This window comes from Mus musculus, chromosome 2, assembly GCF_000001635.26.
Source record: "Mus musculus strain C57BL/6J chromosome 2, GRCm38.p6 C57BL/6J".
In the NCBI taxonomy this organism is placed as follows: Eukaryota; Metazoa; Chordata; class Mammalia; order Rodentia; family Muridae; genus Mus; species Mus musculus.
The window spans coordinates 148,904,217-148,912,172 of record NC_000068.7 but is presented as its reverse complement, the minus strand read 5'-3'; positions in this window follow the sequence as shown (position 1 = coordinate 148,912,172).

Genomic DNA, 7,956 nt, shown 5'->3' with positions numbered 1-7,956 from the left:
TATGCAATAAAATCCTAGCAAACTGAATCCAAGAACACAACAAAACCATCACTCAGCACAATCATATTAGGCTTCATCCCAGGGATACAGGGATGATTCGATATATGAAAATCCTTTAACCTAATCCACTATATAAACAAACTCAAAGAAAAGATCATATGAACACCTCATTGGCAAAGCCTTTAACAAAATCCAACATACTTTCATATAAAAAGTCTTGGAGAGATCAGGAATTCAAGGCCGATACCTAAACATAGTAAAAGCAAATCAACAGCCAATATCAAAGTAAATAGAGAGAAAATTGAAGCAATCTCACTAAAATCAGGGACAAGACATGGCTGACCCCTCTCTCCATATCTATTCAATATCGTACTCAAAGTTCTAACTAGAGCAATAAGACAATGAAAAGAGATCAAGGGGATGAAAATTGGAAAGGAAGAAGTCAAGATATCCCTATTTGCAGATGATATGATAGTATATACAATCAACCCCAAAAGTTCTACTAGAGAACTCCTAAAGCTCAAAAACAACTGCAAAGTGGCTACATATAAAATTGACTCAAACAATTCAGTTTCTTTCCTTTATACAAATGATAAACAGGATTAGAAAGCAAATAGGGAAATAACACCCTTCACAATAGTCACAAATAATATAAAATACCTTGGGGTAACTCTAACCAAACAAGTGAAAGATTTGTATGACAAGAACTTCAAGTCTCTGAAGAAATAAATCGAAGATCTCAGAAGATGGAAAGACTGCTCATGGTCCTGGACTGATAGTGTAAGACCCCCGAATGCTGGGCCTCTGCTCAAGTCCCGGGATGAGCTGGCCAACACCCCAACATCTCGAGAGAAAACCACACCTGATGCAAACTGCAAGAGGTTTTATTATCAGCTAGCTGAGGACGAAGGGCAGGGGAGTTCTACCCCTGAGCGGTGACAGTAGGGGGCTTTTAACAGCTAGCTGAGGAGTTGGGAAGAGTTGAAAGGAGAGTTGGGAGGAGTTGGGAGGAGTTGGGAAGAGTTCTTCTATTCCGGGTGTCCTTGGTGAAATTTACAAGGCAGGAGTGGGTATTGAGTTCTTTCTGAATTTTTATCTCTGTGTCCTCGGCACAGGAAGGCAGGCATCTCTGGTTGTACAGTATAGAAACAAAAAGACTTTTTGCTGATAGAGAACAAAGAGCTTCTTTCTAGCTGTATTTTTAGAGATCAGGGAAAACAAGCTTGGGGAACATCCAGGGGCTTTACCTTCCAGGGAGAAACACTCTAAGTCGGGGTCTCACAATAGGATGAACATAGTAACAATGGCCATCCTACCAAAAGCAATCTACAGATTCAATATAATCCCCATTAAAATTCCAATTCAGGTACTCAAAGAGATGGAAAGAGCAATTCTAACTTTACATAGAAAAACAAAAAACCCAAGATAATGAAAACTATTCTCAACAAAAAAAGAACTTTGGGAGGAATCACCATCGCTGAACTCAAGCTGTACTGCAGAGCAATGGTGATAAAAAAAAAAAAAAAAAAAAAAAAACCCTCATGGTATTGGGAAAGAGACAGACAGATCAAGCAACAGAAAGTAACAGAATAGACCTGAAGCTCTGGAAATAAACCCACACAACTATGGACCCTTAATATTTGACAACAAAGCCAAAAACCATACAGTGAATAAAAGAAAGCATCTTCAACAAATGGTGCTGGCCTAACTGGCAGTTTTCAAGTATAACAATGCAAATTGATCCATACTTATCTCCTTGCAGAAAGCTCAAGTCCAAGTTGATCACGGACCTCCACATAAAGCCAGATACACTGAATCTAACAGAAGAGAATGTGGGAAAGATCCTCAAACTCATTATCACAGGAAAAAAAATCCTGAACAGAACACCAGTAGCTCAGGCTTTAAGATCAACAATTGACAAATGAGACTTCGTGAAACTGGAAAGCTTCTGTAAGGCAAAGCACACTGTCAATAGAACAAAATGGCAAACTATGGATTGGGAAAATATCTTCACTAACCTTACATCTGATAGAGTGCTAATATCCAAAATGTACAAAGAAGTCAAGAAGTTAGACTCTAAAAAAACTAAATAACCCAATTTAAAAATAGGGTGCTGAGCTATACAGAGAACTCTAAATAAAAGAATCTCAAATGGCTGAGAAGCGCTTAAAGAAATGTTTAACATCCTTAATTATTAGGGAAATGCGAACCAAAATGACCATGAGATTCTACCTTATACCAATCAGACTGGCTAAGATCAAAATCGCAAGTGACAGTAAATGCTGGAGAGAATGTGGAGAAAGAGGAACACTCCTCCATTGCTGGAAGGATTTCAAACTGCTACAACCACTCTAGAAATCAATCTGGTGGATCCTCAGAAGATTGGAAATAACTCTACCTGAAGACACAGCTATACCACTGCTGGGAATATACTCCAAAGATGCTCCACCATACCACAAAGGCATGTGCTTCACTATGTACATAGCAGCCTTATTTGTAATAGCTAGAAGCTGGACAAACCCAGATGTCCCTTAACCAAAGAACGGATACAGAAAATGTGGTTCATTTACAAAGTGGAATACTATCCAGCTACTAAAAATGAACACATCATAAATTTTTCAGGCAAATGGGTGGAACTAGAAAATATCACCCTGAGCGAGGTAACCCGGACCCAAAATGATATGCTTGGCATGTACTCATTGATAAGTAGATATTAGCCAAAAAAAAAAATCGTAATATCTATGATACATCTCACAGAGTGTATGAAGCTTAACAAGAAGGAAGGTCCAAGCGTGGATGCCTCAAACTTACTTAGAAGAGAAACAAAGTAATCATGGAAGACAGAGGGAAGAGAGGATCTGGGTGTGAGAGGGGAGGGGGAAGAGGGGCAGGATAAAGCATGCGGAGAAACAGGAGAGATGCCCAAATGGCCAGGAGAATGAGTTGTAATGTGCAGCAGTGGAAGTTAGGGGTCAGGGAAAACCTCTATAGAATTCCAGAGAGCTGGCATGGGAGAGGCTGCCAGGACTTAATGGGGATGGATGAAATCCCCAACAGTAGGAAGACGGAACTTGAAGAGACCACCCACCTCCAATAGATAGACATGGCCCCCAGTTGAGGCAGGGGACCCCCACACCTATCTTCAAAAGTTTTAACCCAGAATTGCTACTGTCTGAAGGAAATCCAGGAACAGAAATGGAACAGAGACTGAAAGAAAAGCCACCCAGTGACTGGCCGTACTTGGGACTCATCCCATACTCCCACCTACCGGCAACTGACTGAGACAAATGCAGATACTTACAGCCAGCCTTTGGATTTAGGTAGGGGACAAATATAGAAGAGTTAGAAGAAGGACTGAAGAAGCTAAAGTGAATTGCAACCTCATAGTTAGAACAACAACATCAACTAATCCGGACCCCTCAGATCACTCAGAGCACCCAGAGACTAAGCCAAAAGCCAAGGAGTATACATGGGCTGGTTTGTGTCCCCAAGCACATGTGTAGGAGAAGACTGCCTATTATGGCCTCAGTAGGAGAGGATGTGCTTAAACCAGTGGAAATTTGATGCCCCAGGGAAAAGGAATGCTGGTGGGGTGAGCTGGGGTGAGTGGGCAGGTGGGGGAACACCCTCTCACAGGTGGGGGTGGGTGGATGGAGTGAAGAGCTCAGGGAGCATGGACTGGGAAGGGGAGAAACTTTTGAAATGTAAATAAATACAATAATGTAATAAAAAAGATTTTTAAAAGGTTTGTTTTTTCCTCCTAGAGTGTGATATATTAAACTGCTACCAACTCCTATGTTTTTCTATCAGTCTAGGCTGCATTATGTAGTAAACATGTATTCCACTCCATTTCTCGAGAAAATATGTAGAGTTAGCTTGAATGCATAGGGTCCTCCTTGTACATGTGTGCCCTTGACATCTGGATCAGAATCTCGAGTCCATGTCAGGGCTGTTATATCAGGGACTGTTATAGCCAACCCTGACCTTTCCTGAGATGCTTCTTTGTCAAATCTACTGAGTGAACCTCTGCTATATAGAAAAGGACACAATGTTTATTTTTCAGGTTCATGAGCACCAATCCTTTCAGTCATCAAAACCACATGGAAATCTTCTAGGGCCTTGAGATGGAAGACAGGTGACCAAACCTGGATTGACATGGCATAAAGGAGGCCATCAAAGATATAACTTATCTTAGTTAGGTTTTCCATAGCTGCAATGAAGCACCATGGTGAAAAAGCAAGTTGTAGAGGAAAGGATTTATTCCACTTACCCTTCCACATTACCAACAAGGGAAGTCAGAACAGGCACTCAGGCAAGGCAGGAACCTGGAAGCAGGAGCTGATTCAGAGACCATAGAGATGTGCTACTTACTGACTTTTTCCCATGGTTTGCTCTCCCTACTTTCTTATAGAACCTAGAAACACTTTCTCAGGAATGGAACCACCCACAATGGGTTAGATCCTCTCCCATCAATCACTAATTAAGAAAATGCCTTACAGCTGAATTTTATGGAGGTATTTTTTTCTATTAAGGTTTCTCCCTTCAGATAACTCTAGTTTGTGTGTCAAGTTGACATAAGATTAGACAGATCATTACCTGAAACAATATGTACTTAAATATTTACCTGTTGATGCTTAACATTCCAAAACGCAAAATAGGTTCAATATTATACTTTCTATATTGATGCTCTGCGCTACCAGAGGTTTAAATCTGAACTAGGACATGAGATAAAAAGCAACTTGTCTGGCTCAAGTATCTGTCCTTTTAGCTTATTATTATTATCATCATACTTTTTATTCATATTAATGTTGCCAGTAATATTTTGCTATTAATATTTAATGTAAGCAATAGCTTTGCTAATGGATTATTATTACACACAGTCCTACTACTGTTCATCAAGTTCTGGGTATTGCCATATATTTAGGTTGGTGGGAAAGTCCACACATTGGTGCATCTTCTTCTCGGTGCTTGGTTTATCCTTCTTGGAGTGGTAGAGATCCTCATCTAAGGTGGGGAGACCAGGTCTTCATAACTGCATGACTGTAAGTTCAAGGAGAAAACTTCTTTTGCTATTTTGGAGGTTGTTGTTTTTTAATCACATTTAGGAGCTACTTAATGTACATTCACTGACAGTTTTAATTAAACATAGTTTTATTTGTTTTAAATTTATTTGTTTATTCACTTTCCATCCCCATCTCAGTCTCTCTCACTCATCTCCTTCCAGTCCCACCATCACAAAAGCCTTTTCCCCACTGCCCCCTCCCCTTCTCCTAAGAGAAAGGGAAGCCCCTCTTGGCTGTTACCCAACCCTGAGACATGAAGTTGAAGCAGGACTAAGCACATCCTCTTCCACTGAGACCCAGCCAGGCATTCTAGCTAGGGAAAGGGGTTCCAAAGGCAGGCAGCAGAGTCAGAGAAGCCCCTGCTTCAATTCTCAGGGGACCCACATAAAGGCCAAGCTACATGTGTAGCAGACCTAGGTCCAGCACCTGCATGCTCTTGATGATTCAGTCTCTGTGAGCCCCTATGGACCCAAGTTAGTTGACTCTGTATATCTTCTTGTGGTGTCCTTGACCACTCCAAGCCTATTCCTTAATTCTTCCACAAGACACCCTGATCTCAGCCTAATGTTTGACTGTAGGTCTCTGAATCTACATCCATCAGCTACTGGATGAAGCCACTCAGGAGACAGTGATGCTAGGCTCCTGTCTGCAAGTATACCAAAGTATCATTAATACTCAGGTATTGGGTCTCTCTCATGGGATGGGTCTCAAGTCGGGCCATTCATTTATTGGCCACTGCCTCCATCTCTGCTCCATTTTTATCCCTGCTCATTTTTAAGTAGGCCAAATTTTGAATCTAAGGTTTTGTGTGTGGGTTGCTGTCTCTCTGCCTCTACAGAAAGTCCTGCCTGACTTCAAGAGGTGGCCACTTCAATCTCCATATCCCCAGATGTCAGAGGTCTCATCTAGGCTCACTCCTATAGACTTCCAGGAGCCTCCCACATACCAGGTCTCTGGCTTGCCCCAGAGATGTCCCACAAACCCATTCTAGAATAATTATCTTGTAAGTTATGGCTCATGTCCACGTATGAGTACATACCATGTGTGCCTTTCTGGGCCTCAATTACCTCACTCTGGATAATATTTTCTAGTCTGATCCATCTGCCTGAACATTTCATTATGTCTTTGTTTTTAATAGGTAAAAAGTATTTCATCGTGTGAAAGTACAACAGTTTATCAATTCTTCAGTTGAGACGTCTGGATTGTTTCCAGTTTCTATTAAAGCTTCTATGAATGCAGTTAAGCAAGTGTCCTTGTGGTATGTTAGAGTATCTTTTGGGTGTATGCTAGGAGTGGTGGAGCTGGGTCTTGAAGTATAACACTTCCTAGTTTCCTGAGAAACTGCCAAAGTGATTTCCAAAGTAGTTATAAAAGTTTGCACTCCCACCAACAATTGCCTTTTCTCCACATCCTCACCCATATGTGCTGTCACTTGAGTTTTTGATCTTAGAAATTCTTATGGGGAGAAGGTGGAATCTTACACTCTTTTTGATTTGTATTTCCCTGATGACTAAGACGTTTTATCCCTAAGAGACTAAGGGATATGACTTTATGACTAAGATTTTGTTAAGGGATTCTCAGCCATTTGAGATTCCTCTGTTAAGTATTCTCTGTTTAGCCCTGTGTCCATTTTTCAGTTGGGTTATTTGGTTTATTGCTGTCTAATTTCTTTGATTCTGTATATATTTTGGGTATTAGTCTTCTTTCAGATGTAGGGTTGGCAAAGATACTTTCTTGTCGTGTAGGCCACCATTTTTTTCTATTGATGGTGTCCATAGCATTGCAGAACCTTTTCAGTATCGTGAGGTTCCATTTATTTTTGGTTTTTTGTTTTTTGTTTTTCGAGACAGGGTTTCTCTGTATAGCCCTGGCTGTCCTGGAACTCACTCACTTTGTAGACCAGGCTGGCCTTGAACTCAGAAATCCACCTGCCTCTGCCTCCTGAGTGCTGGGATTAAAGGCGTGTGTCACCATGCCCGGCTGTATTGGAGTTTTAATAGGAATTGTATTGAATTTGTAGATTTCTTTTGGTAAAGTCATTTTTTATGTTAACCCTACTGATCCATGAGAATAGAAGATTTTTTCCATATTCTGATATCTTCCTCAATTTCTTTCTTCAGAGACTTGAAGCTCCTGTCATACAGGTCTTTTACTTGCTTGGTTAGAGTCACATGAAGATACTTTATGTTATTTGTGGTTGTTGTGAAGGGTGTTGCTTCCTCAATTTCTTTCTCAGTCTGTTTATCATTTGTATAAAGTATAGCTTCTGATTTGTTTGAGTGAATTTTTTATCTAGCCACTTTGCTGAAGGTGTTTATCAGCTGTATGTGTTCTCTGGTAAAATTTTTGGGATCACTTCTATATACTCTCTTATCATCTGCTAATAGTGATACTTTGACTTCCTACCTTCCAATTTGTGTCACTTTGCTCTCCTTTAATTGTTTTACTGCTCTATCTAGAACTTCAAATACTATGTTGAATAGATATGGAGAGAGTGCCTAGCCTTATTTTGTCCCTTATTATAGTAGAAATACTTTAAGTTTCTCTCCATTTACGTTGATGTTGGCTATTGATTTGGTATATCTTACCTTTATTATGCTTAGGTATGTGCCTTTTATACCTGAACTCTCTAAAACCTTTAACATGAAAGTCATTTGGATTTTGTTAGTCTTTTTCAGCATCTAATGAGGTGATTATGTGGGGGGGGTTGTTGTTGTTGTTGTTGTTGTTGTTTCAGTTTGATTATAGATGGATTGTGTTGGTAGATTTTCATATATTGAATTATCTCTGCATTTCTGGGACGAAGCTTAGTTGATCATGATGGATGATGTTTTTGATATGTTTGTGGATTTGGTTTGCAAGGGTTTTTTTTAGCATTTTTGCTTTAATATTC